This window comes from Gorilla gorilla, chromosome 17, assembly GCF_029281585.2.
Source record: "Gorilla gorilla gorilla isolate KB3781 chromosome 17, NHGRI_mGorGor1-v2.1_pri, whole genome shotgun sequence".
Classification (NCBI taxonomy): Eukaryota; Metazoa; Chordata; class Mammalia; order Primates; family Hominidae; genus Gorilla; species Gorilla gorilla.
The window spans coordinates 105150159-105170628 of NC_073241.2; the positions used below are offsets into that span (position 1 = coordinate 105150159).

At 39.2% G+C, this 20470-nt stretch overlaps 1 long non-coding RNA gene across 1 annotated transcript; it reads left to right on the forward strand.

The window, feature by feature from the left end:
* Positions 1-1517: 1517 nt before the first annotated feature.
* On the forward strand, positions 1518-11249 carry LOC129528304 (uncharacterized). Its single transcript, XR_008673539.2, has 3 exons — positions 1518-1638; positions 3496-3625; positions 10614-11249. It is a non-coding gene; the product is annotated as an uncharacterized lncRNA (long non-coding RNA).
* Positions 11250-20470: the final 9221 nt, after the last annotated feature.

Below are 20470 nucleotides of genomic sequence, written 5' to 3' on the forward strand. Positions count from 1 at the left end.
GCTCAAATCCCGGAGCAGCCCCGGGCCCTGACGAAGGGAGGCTCTGCAGGCACTGAGTCTCTTCTTTTGGATGTTGGCTCTTCTGCTGGCATTGTGCTTAGAAAAGCACGGACAAGCACTGACACTGGCTGGGCAGACGGTGCTGGCAGAGTGCACCCGGCTCAGGCACGCTCAGATGGGGCTCACCCCATCATCCAGGCAAGCCTCCACATCCTACATGTTGAGTAGGTTCCATGTATTGATTCAAAAAGTTATTACATACAGGAAATATATATAGGGGAAACTGTCCTAATTTCTAAATGATACACCCTTCATATTTTTAGATTTTTGTGACTTTACATCATTCTCTCCTCAGCTTGATTAATATGGCAAAAATCTAGTTTTGCACACCCTGTTGCTTTTATTTAATTAAAAGGGGGAGAAATCATAAAGTGCGAGTGATCTTTCATTTTTTTTCTTTTTCTTTCTTTTTTTTTTTCTTTTTCTTTTTCTTTTACTTGCTTACTCCTGCTGGAAACTTCCTCTTGCCAAGATCCACTTGGGAAATTTCCATTCCAGGAATTTTTTATGAAGTTGCAAGAGACAAATTAGGTGATTTGAATAAGTTAACGTCATATTTGCTGCTTTGTAGATCACAATACAGAGCATAAGTAATAAATGCTATTCGACTTGTGGTTGATGCAATACTTCATTAGCTGAGATTTTGTAAAACGTTTACAGATCCTTAATCAAGAGGCCATACTGGAAGAACTTAGCTGATAATAGGCATAGATATTTAAGTTGTACGCTAAGTCAGTTTGTGGAATGACACCAGACCCCATAATGGAAAAAGGAAACCAGAGCATGGCATTATAAAAATATGCAGCATTACTCCTGCACAGTTTGCAAAATCGGACTTATTACTCCAGAGTATTTCGGTTAGACCCAAATAGAACATATTGAACCGATTTTCAAGGTTGAAAATACTGTACATTCATTCATCTTTGCAAATTTGACCACCCTGACTGCTGCTGACGGCCAATGGGCTTTCCTTTTCCTAGGAACAGGAAGGCATTCATTAAGCTTCTCGGTTGGTATCATTTTCCTCTCTTTGTGCCACTCCTCCTGCAAGGCAGCTTCTACACACCTACTCTTTCAGGGGGGCTGGGGCCCCATCTTGTTTAGAGGGAGATTATCTCAGGAGAGGACCTTTTCATCGGGGCTCTGTTGGAGGAGCAGCGTCATCTTCCCCTGCATGGGGATTGCTTAAGCTCCCTGGCCTGGGAAGCCGCTGCCATCTGCTCAGTGCACCCACTGCAAGTGGATGGTCCAGGCGTGGACTGCCGGGCATGGGCCCACGGGCACCTGGTGTTAGCCCCTCTTCCCTCCTATCCAGCAAGGGCACAGAAGTGAATCTACGTGCAGATGTAAGTGCCGCGTCCTCTGTTCCCAGGATGAGATAGAGAGTCTAGAGAGCCGGTAGAAGCCTAACCTGAGGTTTCCGTGACAACTATGGAAGCCTCCTGAAACTTCAGCACCCCTACCAACTCCCTCTCAGAACCTCCAGGTTGCCAAAAAATATGCAGTACTGAAACGGCAGCTGAAGGAAAGGCAGGAACCATGTGCTCTAAGACAGGGACCCTTGAGCTTCTCCCCCAGGTGAGACGGGATTCTGGGAAGCTGATAGTGTTTCGACCTCGCGAGGCGTCATGGGTTATTGATAACGCTGCTGAACATAGGGCCGAATGGCTAGAATGCCCTGAGATGCTGCAATTTAACTCACCCAAGGATCTAAATGCAAATCAGCCCTATTCACCAGCACATGCCAAGAGCGCATCTATGGTTATAAATGCTTCGGCTCTCCCTTTTTCTTATCTCGGGGATGTCAGTTTTCAGGTTCAGCCCTCGTGGAGAATGCATCTTCTATTCCCACTCTGTTCAGGCGGTCGGAAGGGACTGCTTTCTCCCAGGGGAAAATGGCTCCTGCAGCACAGCCAGACTCCTGGGGTGCATGGAATGGAGCAGTTTAAGCAATGAAAGAACCATAGCAAAAGCTGGAGGGATCACCCACTTCAAAACTGTGGAACAAAAGCAGGGGGGTTCCCCCCGACTCCTGCAGCTCCAGATGAGACCTTAGCTTTTCTGGCTCCTCCTTTCTTCCCTCCCGTCTTCACCATCTATCCTTAGGGATGGAGCTTCTTTTTGTTGATCATCCCCTTTTCCTCTCATTCGCTCCACCTCCCTCCAGTCCGCATCAACACGCCTCCTTGTCCAGTTTTATGTTACTGTCTTCCAACTAACCAGGCAGCCATGCCTCTAAAGATGGGCAGATTTATAGAAAGAAATAAAAGCAATCCAAAGGATAATAACAAACAGATTGGGGAGCCGAGGGAGTTATTAGGAAGCAAACCCGAGCAGGGCTGTGTGCAGGTCCCTGCACTTCGCTCCCGCTCTCCTCTCCATGCGAATGCTGGGAGTTCCTGTTCTTCCTCTTTCCCCCTCTCTTCTTTTATTTTGATTTTTTTTCTTTTCAAAACACAAATAGAAAGAAAATAACCCACAAAACAGAGCTTCAGTGTATATGTTTGTTCATGTTTTAGAGGAGAAAAGAAAAAAAAAAAAACCCGGGGCATTGTGTGAGAGAAAACTGCTCTGCCGCGAATCGGCAAGGGTTTATTATTCTGAGCAGCACTCAATCAACTGTGGCCCCATGAACAGAGAGTAATGCTGGCGAAGCGTCCTGGGGGCTTTTTTTCTGTGTGTGAGTGGTATCCATCTGTCAGCTGTCAATGCCAGTGAGAGATATACAGGGCTGTCACTTCTCGTCAACCAGCATTTGTGAAGCCTTTTGCAGCTGCTCCGCAACCACATCCTGTCCTTATTGAAGGCCAGGAGGAGCCTCGGAGATGATTGTGCTGGCCAGGGTGGAAGGCAGAAAAGAGATGTCAGAGTTGCTCCGGGATAACAGTGTCGCCCCGTCAAAGACAGAAGCACAAGCTACATTTGTTTCCAAAAAAAAAAAAAAGCACTAAAAAAATAAAAACTCTTAGAAGGTAATGTTACTATACTTTGTCTCCAGAAAATCCGATGTGGATTCTAGGGCCTGTGAAACCCATAACAGCAAAGAAAATTTATATCTCAGTAAATGAATACATTCAAGGCAGAGATTGCAACACATATTTTTTAAATCAGCAGAATGTAAAGAGGGCATAGGTTTTATGTTCTCCCCTATATAAATTATGTTACTATGAAGATCATGCATATGCAAAAGTTTGTATAATGGAATATGTATTTAATATGTGTTTGTAGCACAGAGATGAACATGAACCACGGACATGTCTGTACTGCAATAATGCAGATGTTTAAAAACTGGGTTAATTTTGATATGGAAACACTCTATTAATCATTACTCCAGAGTTCCACTGGACTTTTCAATATGCTTATTTATAGGGTGACTCCCACTTAATTGAATTATTTTAAACTAACCATGGTTCTGGTTTTGTGTTCCTTCTGCAGAACCCTCTTTGTACAACACCTGCCTCAGGAAAATGGCCCCTACTCACCCTCAGTGCACTCACCGGCCACAGAGAAAAATGCAAAACAGGATGTAAATATGCTTTCTCTGTAATGTGCTTTCTGTCCTAAGGTATTGTGAAATTTGGTTATGTTTTCCGTTTTCTGAAATTGTGGGTTTGACACAGCTCTAGTTTAAAAAGAAGTCAGATATTTTTAGCTTACATATGTCATAGATTCTTATTTTAAAAATAAGAAGCCAAGAAATTTCTTGGAAAAAGAAATTAATTGATATCAGAGTCACTGAAAGAGAGAAAATAAATGCAGATGGAGTGAGTGCTCGGAGTACAGTAGCCCTTCTTCAGATCCCGAGGATAATGATTACCCAGAGCACACAGAGAAGTTAAGGCTATTGCAAAAAAAAAAAATAAGTATCATTGAGCACGTTGGCTAAGATATCTTGGGGAGAAAATCTCAGCTGTAAAGTTATTGCTCCTGTCATATAAAAGCACACTCTTCATGTAATGATGGAGAATTCAACTGGGGAGAAAGAAGAGGAATTGATAAACCATCCATACTCATATTCAGTGCCAGGGGAACCTGCAAGATAAACACTCATTCAGTTTCTTCACTCAAAGAGGCTACAGTGAGGTAGTAAAGACTATGTAAATGTATGAAAAAGTTAAATAATCCAGGTACTTACAGAAGTATTCAAGTACAGCTGAAGATAAGGGGCAATAGAGTGCAAGTTATGTTTTAACTAAACGGATCAGAGATAACACTTGCTCCTTATGTTTAAGAGGAGAGCAGTCAGTTCAGACCAACGTCACAAATAAAACCAGGTCTGGAAGTGTTGTAGGGTCCCACTAGGCTCAATGAAGGGAAGAAAGCCTCTTAGGCATGATTTGTTTTTTCCTGTTGTTGCTGTAACAAATTACCACACACTTACGGCTTTTAAAAACACAAATGCATTATCTGATGGTTCTGGAGGTGAGAAGCCCTACTCCAGCCGTCGGCAGGGCTGTGTTCCTCCTGCAGGCTCTGTGGGGAACCCCCTTCCTTTGCCTTTTTGAGCTTCTAGGGCTGCCTGCTCTCCTTGGCTTGTGGCTCCTGCATCTGCTAGACCTCAGCTTGGCATCTTCCAATGCCTCTTTCCTGCTGTCTGTCTTCATATCCCCTTCTCCTTCCTCCATGGTCACATCCCCTCAGTTCATTATCTGACTTTTACCATCCTGCCTTCCTCTTATAAGGACCCTTATGATTACGATTCAGGGCATCATCAGTGGGACTCATAAAGGGCATCATGAAGTGGAGCTTAGCCCCTGGCGGTTCTTGGCTTCACCCAGGAAAGAACTGAAGGGTGAGCTGGTGGTAGAAGAAAACAGGTGTCTTGAAGCCGCAGTGTGACATCTCCATGACTGCTCCCGCAGAGCAGGGTTGAACCAGAGGCGGAGAGTAGCAGCTCAGGGCAGTTCTGCAGGCACATTTATACTTATTTTTAATTGCATACAGATTTAGAGGTGGTTTATGCAGAAATTTTGAGGGAAAACATAGTAACTTCTGGGCCATTGAGTCATTGCCATGGAAAGGGGCAGTAACGCCTCGGTGTTGCCATGGCGATGGTAAACTGCCATGGCACACTGGTGGGCGTGTCTTCTGGAAAGCTGCTTCTGCCTCCTCCCTGTTTTAGCTAGTCCTCAATTTGGTCCCCTCGCCAAGCCTCACCTCTGGAGTTCAGTCCTGCCTTCTACTTACGTCATCAATTACATTATCAATCAGATGATGTCAACTTGGATAGTCCAGAATAATCTTCCCCATCTCCAGGTCCTTAACTTCCTGGTATCCTCAAAGTCCTTTTCACCAGATGTAATAACATATCCAGTCTTTGGGGGAGCAATGGACATTATCCAGGCAGCCATATGCAGTAGAGACTTTGGAGCCAAAGCCAAGGTGAAGAATCCCAGGGCACAGCTGGAGGAAGCCTGACTGGAGGAGGGAAAGAAAGTAGATTTAGACAAGGACTGGAAACATGCTTGGACAACATTACAGGCATTGTTGAAATCCAGGCATAGGATATGAAGAATATAAAATGGTATACATCAGTTCAGTGTGGGGAAAACTTTCTAATAAAGAAATAAATACAGAGATAGAATAGGGAAATAATGAGTTATCTGACAGCAGAGATGTTCAGGCAAATACGGGTAATACGTTTAGACAGAACTGTAAAGATCCTTCCAATTCTGAGATTCTAAATTATTTTTATTATCACAAAATTGTCACTGAGGAGATCAGGTTTAAAGTTCAGGAGCATGGGTTTTACAGGGCTAAAAGTAGTCTACTGGTCTGTCTTTAGGTTAGCTTTATGAGAATGATAAAATTATAGTATAAACAGTAAGATTATATGGTGTTCATATGATTCCCAAGAATGAGAAGCAAGATTTTTTTTAATATTTAGAAGTATCCGAGCAAACTTTGAAACACTTTGAGAGTTGTTTCTACTCACTTTGAGTATCAACCAATACGTGGTACAGTTGAAATGAACCACGATCCCATCAATCATTTTGACCTTTTGATATTTTGATTGTTAATTCAGTAAATTTTTTCAAACCCAAATGAGTCAATAAAGAAGATGCATAGAGATGAAGAAGGAAAATAGAATGATTACATGTGTACTACATAGTTTATTAGTAATGACTTCTGAACAGAGCTGTAAACACAGGCAGCTGTGGGTTCTGCACTCCAAGTAACAGGTGTACATGAAACCTGTGTTCCACAGGAGTAAATCCTTCAGAGGTACCCTCCAGAGGCTGTACTGAGCTGTGGCCTCAGTTTACTGAAGGAAAATTGACTGGATTACAACAGATTGCCTTGTAAAAATTATTCTTTCCTTGGGGGCATAAGAGAAATGGGCTTTTGCGGAGGTCAGGAAAAGTAGGGAGGGGTGATGATACGAGTTATCACGATTAAGAAGCCCAGGAGGCGAGGGGATCTTTATAAACTTAGTTATTCTCAAGGATAGAAGGCGATAAGGCCCAAGTAAATTGGATCTGGAGAAAGCTGTTTTCCACTAGGTGCTGAAGAGGGCATTCTGGGGACCAGAGCAACAAAGAATTATGGCTTCTCTCTTATTATTTGGAAGTCACTAGATTACATAGTGTTTAAATGACTTATCGCTGTTAATCTTACTTTTTCCTTTCCTTCCTCCCTTCTTCCCTTCCTTCCACCTACCGTGTATATTGCTGCTTCATGGAGACACGCATGCCCCTTAAATCACACGTCTTTTTGTGTCTTTTGTGGGACTGTGGGTTGTATATCCAACCTGCTAAGAGGCAGGATGGATGCAATTTATGGTAAGAGGTAGGCCTAGAAATGGAAGATCATTATCAGAAAGCTTCCACTAGTAGGAGACAGTATTTTAGAATGTTTGAGTGTTTGTTGCATATACGTGTACCGTGATATCTAAGTTGATGGGCAACGGGACACTGGTAAAATGCATTGTGTGGAAAATGCAGTCTTCACTGTCTTTCATTTACAATAAACCCACAAATTTATTAATTAGCAAAACCCTCATTATTACGTATCCTTCAAATCTTAAGACTCTAAGCACGAGGGGACAGTCAGCAAGTTGCAAATCTTTGGCAGAAACAGTCATAAACTATAATGAGATGCAAGCTTGGGGTGAAAAAAGGCAACAAAATGTGTTTTGTGTATTGCCATTTTTATTAGTAAAATATAACCAAAGGAACAAAATTGACAGGGATAAAATTTTCCAACCAGCAGTGGTACAATTACAGCTTGGAGATTTTGTCAAACATCAGGAGACCATTAAGAAGTAGTCCTAGTCATTGCACACCAAAGAAAACAAATTCACAAAAAATACCTTGTCAGGGTAAATTCCTTTCTGCTCCAGATACTAAGCATCTAACAATTTTCTCCCTAGGAGAGGTAACAAAGAGAATGTGTTAGAGCAACAATAATAATAATTCCTATAGTTGTAAGTTATTTTAGTTCTATCCACATTTCCCAATGTTCCAGTTAGTCTAGTGGAGCTACAAGAAATCCTATGAGAGGGTGCAGAAAGTTCCAGTTTGGGACCACTGGGTATGGTAGTCTTTTACACTTCTCTTCTCCATGGAAATGCTTCTTTGGAGACGGATAGTGGAAAAAGGGATTTCCTCAATTATCTTTGTCCTCATTCTGTTGTTTTTCTAAATACACACTCTCACCATCATGGTGCATGTATACTTGTGTGTACCTCGAGGGTAAGAACAGGAAGTGTTTTGATTGTGACCTGACCTTTTTAGTGTTCTCTAAGAAGGACAGAGGTGAGAGATTGCCTTTTATTATCAAGGCCATAGGGAGGATATGCCAAGGGAAGGTGAAGAAAGATGAACATCATGAAAGAAGGCCAAAGTCAAAGGGCCAAGAGGGAGCCCAGAGGTCCACTGAAACCAAAGGGGTGGGGAGGGTCAAGGATCACGTCTAGGTAGGGGGCCAGATTCCAATGGCATCCCATTGCACTCCACTTAGGATCCAAGTGCCTTGCTTCAGTTATAAACCTCTACGTGACCTTACTCCACTCACTTTTCCTATCTCATCTTCTCCCCAACACTGAGATTCAGCCGCTCTAGCCTTTTGGTCTGTTTCTAAAGCATATCAAACTTGTTCCCACCAAGGATCTTTCTTCTGACAAGTTAAAACTTCCTAAGCTAGGAATAGGGCCTTCTTGCCTTTCAGAGCCTAGAGTTCACTTTAGCTTCCTGTAGCTCTTACACCTTCTGACATTGAGGTCTCAGCCTAAGTGTCATCTCTGTGATATAACTTCCACTGTTGTTCAAGATAGAGTTGCAGGAACGGGATGTATTCTCTCACCGGAAACAATGAAAAAGTAAGTTAAAGTACAGAAAAATATATTTAAAACAGTTTTTTAAAAAACTAGACATCAGGCAACAAAGGAAGAGTTTCTTGAGAGACCAGGAATGAATGAATTGGGCTCTCTGACAGATCCAGCTGACTGCCAAAAGAGAGTTTCCAGGCCATAGTGTAGAGAGCAGGAACCCAGAAGGAGCCCAGATGATACCCTGAGTTGGGAGACAAAGTGAAATTCAGGAGAGAATATAGCAGCCAGACTCATAGGATAAATTTCTAGGGAAGAGAGCTGTTCAGAGAAAGAACCCAAGAGATCTGTGTAGGGTCTCCCTTGGGTGTTTGTTAAAGTATATTTGTGTAAGGAAACTAATTGCGCTCGAGAGAGAAACCATCAAAGTGTATTTGTATAAGCAGAATGGATAAATTAGATCTCATTGAAAATTCAAAATTTTTGGTCTTCAAATAACACTTAAGAAAATAGAAAAACAAGGACCAGACTACAAAAGAATATTTGCAAAACACCTATCTTGCAAGATACTTGTATCCAGACTATACAAATAAAACCTCTTACGTCTCAATAATATGAAGAAAAATACTCCAATAAAAAATAGGCAAAAGATTTCTGTAGACATTTCACCAAAGAAAAAATCTGAATAATTAATAAATACATGAAAAGATGATCAACATTGCATTAGGGAAACACAAATTGAAACCACGAGACGAGACCATTTCACACCCACAAGAATGGCTACAATTTTTCTTAAAGACTTATAATTTCTTAAACATGTTGGCAAGGATGTGAAGAAATACTCCGCACACATATTGTTAGTGGGAATTGCAGCCACAATGGGAAACTGTTTGGCAGTTTCTTCAAAAGTTAAATACAAATTTGTAATATTACTCATCAATTCCACTCTTAGTTATTTACCCCAGAGACATGAAAACACACATTCACACAAACTCACACATGAATGTTCTTTGCAGTAATCTATAGTAAAGTAGATTAGTATTTGCCTAGGGCAAGAAACAAGGATTAACAGTGAATGGGCATAAACAATCCTATTAGAGTGGTGGAAATGATCTGAAACTAATTTATCAGCCGGGCGTGATTTATCCCAGCACTTTGGGAGGTTGAGGCATGTGGATGACTTGAGGCCAGGAGTTCAAGACCAGCCTGGACAAAATGGCGAAATCCCCGTCTCTACTAAAAATACAAAAATTAGAAGGGAGTGGTGATGCATGCCTGTAATTCCTGCTACTCGGGAGGCTGAGGCAGGAGAATCACTTGAGCCTGGGAGCTGGAGTTTGCAGTGAGCCGAGATCGCGCCACTGTGCTCCAGCCTGGGCCACAGAGTGAGACCCCGTTTCAAAGAACAAACAAACAAGTAAAAAAACTTATGATGATGGTTTCAAAACTTGTTAAATTTACTACAAATCATTACATTCTATTCTGAAAGTTAGTGAACAATACAATGATATATTAGGTTGGTGCAAAAGTAATTGTGGTTACTAATACATAGAGCAGGAACTGTACAACCATTAACACATGGATAAGTATAGTGCCTCTTCCCTAAAGTCAGACTGGAAAATGTCATAAATTATGAGGCTACTCACAATAGTCTTGCCACGGGAATTGGAAATAATTAGTCTTATTATAAACACTGCTCTGGCCCATCTAACAAATATTAAAACGAAGACCTGAAAGAAAGAAATCATTTTCATGTACTTACCTGAACTCTAGAACAAAAACTTAAAAATATTTTTTGGAATAGAAATATAGTACAAAAGAGAATAAAATTCCCAATGTCTGACTGGCATGCAATCAAAGATGAACAGAAATAGAAAGAAACAAGCAGAAAAATACAAATTGTAATAAGAATTTAAGAATCGATTAATTGAAATTTATCCAGAACTATAAGAACCAGATATGTTTTAATTAACATCAAGGACAGTGTTATAACTATATTCTGTATGTATAAAAAGTTAAATGGAGACATAAATGATATAAAAAGACATGTAATTTTGAGAGATTAAAAACTCTAATGGCTAAGACAGAAATACACTAAGTGAGATTAATGGCAGCTTAGGTATTTTGAGAAAAAAAGCATAAATAAATTTGCAGCTATAGTAATAAAAAACTACTAATAAAACACATAAGGAAAAACAATTTTTTAAAAAGTGGAACTGTGAACTGTGGAACAACCGAAATGATTGAAAATGTTCCAATTTTAATAATAACTATAAATTCACAGGTACAAGAAGCTCAAAGAACTCAGGCACAAGAAACATGAAGAAAACTACATCAAGTTGCAGCATAACAAAATTACTCAAAACCAGTTCTAAACAGACACTTTTATAAGCAGCCAGAGGGAAAGGACAGGCTAATTACAGAGGAACAAACTTAAGGAGCACAGCAAAATTCTTGTCGGAAATGAGGTAAGTGAGAAGACAGTGATGTAGCATCTTAAAGTGTTGAAAAACTAACAAGCAAAACAAAACCGTCAACCCAGATTTCTATAACCAGGGGTGAAAATATCTTTTGAAAAAGCAGGTGAAATAAAGACCTCTTCAGACTTGCAAAAGCTGTCTAGAGCAGTAGAATGTCAGTCCAACAGTTGATCTTCACCATGGGATCCACAGTACAAGAAATGTGAATGGAAGAAGGAAGATGTTTAGGCAGAGAGAAAATGATACCAGATGGAAATATAGTTCTATACAAAGGAATGAAGAGCACTTGTAATGGTAAAGAAATCTTCTTTTGTGTAATATAGATGAAATTGTGCATCACTTGAAGGTAAATGGTAATAAAGGAGGATAAACAAAGGAAAACAGAGAAGAGAAAATAGAATAATGAAATATACTCAAACTAAAAGATGGCAGAAAAAATAATAAAAGGGAAACAAAGAACAGATGGAACAAATTTAAAAATATTCGAAGATGATAGATTGATATCTAATTATTTTAATAATGAAACTAAATGTAATTGGCCAAAATATTCAATTTAAAAGGCAGAGATTGTCAGATTGGATAAAAGAGCAAGTTCCAACTACATGCCGCTTACAAGAAAATTACTTAATATATAAAGGAGCAAATATGTTAAAAGTAAAAGGGCTGGAAAAAATATAGCATGCTAACAAAAATAAAAATTAAATGAAGAGACATTATTATCAGAAAAAAAGGTATCAGAGCAAAGAATTTTAACCAGTAAAGGAAAGCTATTTTGTAATAATAAAAAACTCAATTTATTCAGAGCACAAAACTTTTCCAAATATTGGTGTATTTAATAGCAAAGTTTCAAAATACATGAATTAAAAGAACCAAAACACAAACTAAATGCACAATCCACAATCATACCCATTGATTTCACTATCCCTCTCTCAATAATTAATAGAACAAAGAGAGTGAAAATCAGTAGATATAAAAAACTTGAACAACACTATCAACCAACTTGTCCCAATCAATATTTATAGTGCAGTCCACCCCAAATGAACAGAATACACATTTTTTAGTTGTACACAGAATATTTATCAAAACAGAAGATATTCTGTGCCATGAAACCATTTAAAAAGTCTAAATAAATCTGTAAGAATTAAAGTCATACAAAGTATGTTCCTGACCAAATGGAATTAAATTAAAAATCAATAACTGACATATTTCTGGAAAGTCCCAAATTACGTGTAAACTAGATAACATTTATAAATAATGCATGGTTCAAAGCAGAAATAAAAATGGAAACTAGGAAGAAATTTGAATTCAATAAAAATAAAATTGCAACATAAAAGAAAATGCTATCTCCTCCGATGTCTGTCCTGATCACCCTATCTAAAGTACTAATAGCTTCTCAGCCATTCTCCATCACAACACCTAACTTTATTTATTTATTTACTTAATTTTAATTTGTATTTTTGTTTTACATTCCAGGGTATATGTACAGGATGTGCAGGTTTGTTATGTAGCTAAACATGTGCCATGGTGGTTTGCTGCACCTATCAACCCATCGCCTAGGTACTAAGCACCAGCATCCATTAACTATTTTTCCTAATGCTCTCCCTCTCCCTACCCTACTCCCTGACAGGCCCCAGTGTGTGTTGTTCCCCTCCCTGTGTCCATGTGTTCTCACTGTTAAGCTCCCACTTATAAGTGAGAACATGCAGTGCTTGGTTTTCTGTTCCTGCATTAGTTTGCTAGGGATAATGGTGTCTAGCTCCATTCATGTCCCTGTAAAGGATGTGATCTCTTTCCTTTTTATGGCTACATAGTATTTCATGGTGTATATGTACCACATTTTCTCTATCCAGTCTATCATAGATAAGCATTTGGGCTGATTTCATATCTTTGCTATTGCACAACACCTAACTTTAATTCTCTCTATTAAACATGTTTATATTTGATATTTTAGTAGTTATTTAGTCATTTTACTTGTTTATTATATGTCTTCTCCCTTTAGAATGGAGACTCCATGTGCATAGAACACTTTCTGTCTTGTTCATTACTGTGTCCTCAGGACAGTGCCTCACACCTAGTAGTGTTCAGTAAATGTTTACTAAATGAGTGAATGAATACAAAAAAAGGTATCAGGAAGGATAAAAATAAGGGCTGGGAGGGGAGAGTAGATAAAAAGAGGAAATCCGTTCTTTATTCGAACCAAGCTAAGGATAGGGTGGGAATTGGCACAACTAGAAGAAAGGGGCTGGAGAGAGACCTCCAGAAATTTTACCTGGCAAACAGAGATCCTCTGAGCTGTCTGATCATTTTCACAGCTGCTTTTGGATGCTTTGGCAAAGATAGCATGAGTATTGTTTTCCTAAAGCAATACTCACTTTGACAACAATTGGTATTGAGAGCCACAAAACACAGATTATCCATGAAACTGCTCCTTCATTGCAAGAAGGTCTTCTTGTCTTCTCATTTGCATCTGGCACCTACCTTTTTCTTTACTTCTATGGAGCAATGACTTCATTGCATTACAGTGTTAACCACTAGTATTTTGGAAATTCTTATCTGCCTGGCATGCAGGTACTGTGGTAATAAACATAACATGAATAAAATTAACATATTGCAAACTAAATTAAGTAATGAGTAAATCTCTCAAGGGTTTATACAAATCTCATAAACAAGCAGTAGTTGAACAGAGGGCTGGGATTAATATATTTAAATTAACCTCAAACAAACCTCAGTTGAAACTGTAGGTATGATAGTCCAGAAAGACCTACTGTCAGCTCAAAATGCCCTTGGTAACCTTCTGAAAGAACTACTGAGACTCTCTTCTTAAACAAGGCCTACTATCGTGTTTGTGGTAGTGATTTGTAGGAAAACAGGAGCAAAGATACTTGTATAGACACGTATCCACATGCATAGGTATACACACACAGTGCGTTCTCATCGTTTGCAGCAGTTATGTTCTGTCAAATCACCACGAACACTGAATTAGTGAATTCTAAACCCATAACTCTTAGGGGGAGTTATATATAATGTTTATTTCTAAGGATTTTTTTTCTAACATTTTTGGTTTCCCCTTATGTCTAGTACCTCTGCCCATAAGCTCTTTCATTTCTTCTTTCTAGTCTTCATTTCTAGAGACAATTACAGTTTTAAGTCTCTCAAAGCATTGACAAATATTTCTACATAATTTTCAACTTTTTTGGAACATCGTCATTTTCTGATTAGACACACTTATTTTTTGGTTAGTGACATTTATCTAATTTTAAATTTCATTATATTTTCCCACATTATTTTTTCTTATAACAGTTTTGCATCAGTGCTATGAAAACTTTCATTATTCATCATCAAAAAAATCAGGTTTTTTACGCAGCTATTTGTGGGAGATTCTTATGTGTGGAAAGTAGGAGGGAAGGGCCAGAATGACTCCCTATAAGGTTGCCTCTAGGATTCATTGCCTGCAGCTTCTCTCTGTTTATGCTGCCGCAGATCCACACTTCCCACAAATATGGCTCCTCTCTTGCTTCTTAGTGTAACCCATTTTTTCTACTTCTCTGTGTCCAATAGGGGACTCTGCTATTGGCCTTGCTCACCGAGTCTGACACTCTTTGTTACAGAGAAGACATATAGATTTTTTTTTAACTTCAAGTTCTTCTCCTTCAAGAAATATTCTTTTGCTGATATTTTCTGAGACCTGTCTCCTCTGGTCTGCTATTTTTTTGCAGACATCCCTTGTCTTCTTCCTCATCTTCTGCCCAATATCAGATGCCTTTGAAAGGCTCTTCACATATACTGGAAATTACAAATCATAGTTTTTTTTATTTCACTGAAAATGAAGTTTGTGAGGTTTTTGTCTTCTTCATTGGTTTGATCTGTAGGAAAATGCAGCCATAATCGTCACTTACTGCTTTTAAGAATTATATATGTTTAAAATTACGTGTCCAGAATCTACCCCAGGCCTCAGACACTCCAACACTGACATTTTAGCAGCTGCCTTCCATTTTCCCGAGGACACTGTGGGCAATTCCTGGAATCCTTCTTCTTACCATGCATCTATTTCTAGGGGGCATCTTGGGGTTGTTTGCAGCATATGCAGTAGCCTTGCCAGGAAAGCTGATTCTACTCGGAGAGAAGAATTTCTCTTCTTCCTTTCTTTTTAGCCACCTTTTCCTCTTCTCCTTCTTTCCTTTTCCTTTGGTTCCTGGCTGCCCTGTGGGCTTGATCCTCTAATGACCCATGGACTTGAATTAGAACATCATCCTGGATGCTACTCAACATCATGTTGGCTCTGCTGTGAGGATAAGAAGAGTCTTCTCTTCCAATTTCCAGCACACCCCCCATACAAGAGAGACGGGAACATCAGAGTCAGAAAGAGAGATTTGAAGATGCTGGTCTGTTGGCTTTGAAGATAGAAGATGGGTCATGAGCCAAGAATATACATGGCTTCTAGAAGCCAGAAAATACAGGAACATAGATTCTGCCATAGAGAATCCAGAAGAACAAAGCCCTGTTGGCACCTTGATTTTAGTCCAGTCAGACTTCTGACCTATGGAACTGCAAGTTAATAGATGTATATTGTGCAAACCAGTAAGTGTGTGGTTTGTCACAGCTGCAATTGGAAACCCACAAAAGCCTTCTCTTGTCATTGTGGAATGTGGTGTAAGGATGATGGACACTGAGTCAACCATCTCATTCAGGCTCTAACGTCATTTTGCTTTCCAAATTCTTCTCTCTCCTGATATTATTTCACTTGGCCCTTTTTGTTTCCAGCATAACTAGGAGTGCCGTCTTATATATTTTAATAAAACTATCAAAGTTTATAACCAGACAAGAGAGGAGTTATGTGGGAAAATATATATTTATTATCCAAAAATTAATATCATATTTCCTTGTCAATCCATTTTTCCTTCTTCAGGCTAAACATTCACGGTTCTCTTCTCCATTCTTCATACAACAGTTTCTGGCCATCACTCTCTTGAAATTTCTTGGCCTAACAATACCCCCACTTAGTGCATGGTTATCAGGACTAGACACCCAAACATAACTTAATAGATAATAATAACAATATTAGCTAAGATTTCATGAGTGTTTTCTATGTGTGAGAAATTGTTCTAAGCATTAGATAGAGTCAATGATTTAAATTTCACAACAATCCTATAAGCACTACCATTAGCCTTGCTCTAAAGACCAGGAAACGGAGACATAGAGAGGTTGAGGGACATGCTTATGATTGTATGGCTGGTAAGTGGAATTTAAATTGAGACAGTCTTGCCCTAGGAGCTGTGCTCTTAACCATCCTGCTAGGACTGTTTACTGCCCTACTTTCGTTTTATTTAAACTAATGTTAATACAATATTTTACAGTGTTAAGGAACGAACTGCACATTTGAAGACAGCCTCTATCCTAAAGAAGACAGAATAAAAGATGTAAAAGTCAAAATGGAACCAAATGGAAATAGTGGCAAGTCAGTGTAAGAAGAAAATTATAAAGAAAATTTAATTAGTAGTCTCAGAGAGAAAAGGAAAAATATTGCTTTGATGAAAATGTAGACATGATACATTAAAAAGGGAATAATCAGTGAATATAAGCTCTTATAAATAAAAAAATTTAGTAACTGAAATAAAAATTAGATGGAAAGGTTGTAAGATAAATCAAGGTAATCTCTTTAGAAGTAGGAAAAAAGCTCAAGAAAATGGACAATCTGAGAGGATAAGAAAAATCGAAAATTAATGCACAAGGACTTATATCCAACTAATGTGTAAAAATCCTTTTAGGTCAATGAGAAGTAGAGGAAGACTTTTTTTAAAGTACATAGAATTTTTTTTAAATCTCAGACTGAAGTATACGACAATCAAGATGAGAAAGGCCCTTTGTGTACTAAGCACAATGTTGGAATAAAGAACAGACACTAAACATAAAGAAACATTCCTAAAGGCGTTGAGAAGGGGAGACAGACTGAGCCAAATCGGTAACATGACAAATAATAAGAATCAAAAAGTGGCATCACGCTTCTTGACTTGGATTTCTACACCCAGTGAAATTACCTTTTAATAAAAGAGGAAATGAAAACACTTCCAGACTTGTATAATCTCATAACATTTACTTTCTGTACTATGGAAAAAAGTTCTGTGCTCAAACAATAAAATAAACCCAGAAAGAAAATAACATGGGAACAAACTCAGAAGAGGAATTACTGGATGACTACAAAAGCAAGTCCCAGGGAAACTGCTGTGCCAGCCAGACCAGAAGACAAGAATCCCAGAATGGAGTGGGAGGTAGATGGCTCAAGGTTTGGGGCCAAAGATAGATCAAGAGGGTTATCTTCTGGAAGAAACAAAGCTGACAGGTTATGTGGCAAATCGTAGAGGGAATACTTAGCCAGAGAGTCACAAAAAAACTAACCAAATGTGAAAAAGAAGGAATTAGTAACTCCAAGGAAACACTCAAATTTTCAGGAGATAGAAAGCACAAATACAGTACTGTATTTGGCTCAGCACTAAACAGTATATTCATGGTCATGATAATGAAAAAACTGACAATAAATTTAACCATATAATGATGATAAAACTATATTTTGGAGTATGGAGGAAGAAGAAGAAAGTTTTTTTTAAATTAAAACCTTCACCTATCATAAATAAAAAGTCAATAAAATCTGTAGATGGTGCATCTGCTAACAGTATATACATATTATTTAGAAATATGAAGATAAACTAAAAAAAAAAAACAGCTGAAGGAGCTGCAAATAGATACCATTGAAAAGTAAAAGAAATGGAGTGGAGGCTTCACCAGGGGAGACATTAGACTATTTTTTAATTTGTATGCAACTTTAAAAATTCATTAATTAAAACATGAAACAAATTACACCAAAAAATAAACGAATAAAGCAAAAATCTCCAAGCATATGAACATTCTTTGCTGTATATTTGACTCTTCTATGGATTGTTGACATTTGATGCGTGTGCATCACGAGCATTGCCATGTTTTCAACATTTAATAGACGAAAAGGCGTAACTTTCCAAGTTCGCATTGCTGTGGTGCTAGTAGAGATGAGTAAGTTTATAGACTCATTGGCCCATTGATATCCTTTTCTGTGACCTGTTTTCCACTCTTTTGCCTATTTTAACTTCTCATTGATCTAAAAGGTTCTTTCACATCGAGATGATTGACTTGTTGGCTATTACTTTCAGCAGTTAATTTTTTTAACTTTATATTTTCACGTTTTAAAATATTTTTATGTGGTCAAAACATCTGTTTTTGGAATTTCTCCTCCTGTGTGGTTCACTGTTTTCAAAGAGTCAGTAAAATGCACTTAAAAACAAAAGCAAACAGTAACAACGAAATACCAAGGTCCTGACAGTGTCAACACAGTATTTCAAAAATGCCCACTCCCTGCAGGCCTCTGGCTTCCATCAAAGTGTGCTCCAACAGAAGCAGGCAGAACAGAGAGTCACTGGGCCCACTGACTGGAGTGAATCTCCACAGCCAAATCACTAGAGTTCAGGAACCAGAATAGCGGTGATAATTCACTAATGCTGATTGAACACTCATTAACAGGCAGGCACTAATCCAAGCAACTTACATGCTTGCCTCATCAGTCCAGGAGACACTGGAACTGGGACTTCCAGGTCTGGGAGCCTTGCTACACAACTTGTGTGCTGGGAGGGGTCAGGACAGCGGGGGTCAGGTCACGGTGTGTGAGTCTGAAATAAAAACATAGATCATTGATCATTCTCACTGTAAATTGGGGATCATGTCTGAGGCTTAAATAATAACCTTTCAAACCATAAAACCAAAACAAAGCATTATTTGTGTTTCTCCACGGCATTCCTTTGCAATGCAACAATCGACTTGTTTAAAGACGTTGCCACTGAGTGGATGGGGAGTTATAATTCTCAGTTCTGCTGCAGCTTCTATCACTCACCTTTTTTTTCATATTCGGAACTTGTTTTCCCACCCACAAATTATAAATATCACATGTCCCCTCTATTTGGAATGCGCTGGCATTGCTATCAGAATTCTCTTCCCTGTGTGTGAGATACCTTGCACCTCGGCTTTTCTGTGGATAAGTCACACATTTTGAGTCTCACTTAGTGCAGTCATGGCCAGATGAGAAGCGAGAGAGGATACTAGCTAAACGTACAGGCGGGCAGTCCCGCCAGCTCTTTCGCAGAAGGAGGTCGCGGAGGACGCCTAGAGAGAGCCCCACACTGGCTCCCATCCAGCCACGCTGCAGGGCAGCAGGCACGCTTCCCACTCGGCTTCTCCGGCATCGCCCCCTTTTTCATTCTTCTCCTTTTCTGCAGTTTCTGCCCCTTGGCCTCCCACATCTGACCAGTACACCTCAGCTCCATCCGTCCACAAAGGGCCTTCCAGTTCTATTTTCCCTGACCCTTTCTCCCCACACCCTGGCCTTTGCAGTCTTCTCTAGGACTTTGCTCTGTGATTTCACAGACTAGTAGCTGATAAATTGTTAACTAGTGATCATGATTCAGTTCGTGACTCTCATACCACACACTTGCCTTTCAGCAGATCTGTTCGAAATTCGCCTCAGTGGTGGCCTTTTCGAGGAAGGGCTCTGCAAGCAGGCCTGATGTCCTCACCCTGTAGACGAGGGAAGCAGGTTGCAGCCTCTCCAAGGGTGCTGGCGAATCTGACATCCATAGCCAGTGTAGGATCAATGGGGTCTCCTATTGATGGGCATTTCACTGTTCCTGAAGTAGCACGATTTTCAATAGGTGCTGCTGCCAGGGATAGCTGGTTCCCAGGGTCACGAGCAACATGGCTGTATGGGAAAAGCACGTGTCCTTGAAAAGGTAAAGCGACTGGAGGGGATGGAACCTCCGGTCACGCTCATGACAAGCTCCCTCCTCATCACATGGCCCTCCAGGGTCCTGCAGATCCCAGTTCATGTTAATTTCTGGATTTTCCTGAACTGCTTCATAGTTGATGTGGCTGTCACTCCGGTTTATAAACTTAAAAAGCAATATACAAATTTAAATTTTTAAAAAAGAATTGCTATTATATAATATATAAATAGAATAGGTTAACTAAATATAATAATGATATTAATCATATAATTTTATAATTACCTCAATTAATTATATAATAATTACAGTATATTAATTAGTATAATAATACAATTATATGGTCATTAAATAATTTTAATACTGACATATATAATTTAAATAGTTTAATAAAATCCATTATATAATAAATAAATTTAAATAGTAATTTAATACAATAAGTTATAAATACATATAATAAACAAATTCTACTGTACAAATATCCCACTCCTACAAGCACAAGACAGCTTTCATATAGATCAACTCCCCAGAATGATGCTCAGCTCATTTAACATTTAAATTAAGCACATGGTGTGAATCCCTTCAAAATCGTGCCTTTGCTGAAGTGGTTTACCCACATCCATGGCGAGGTTCCTCTGCCTGTCTCCGCTGATCATATTAGTGAAATGTCAGATGAGTTGTTTGACTGACTTGACTTTTAAAAGTCTAATTGGGCAGTCGCATTGTTTAGAGTCAAACCCGTTTTTAAATACAACGGAATTCCAAAGTTCAGAAGCAGCCACCTTCCCACTGGCTTTGGGTCTGAGCTGCCTGTGACCTGTGTGTGATGCTGCCCATGACAGGCCCTGCCATCCTGCCCTGGCCCA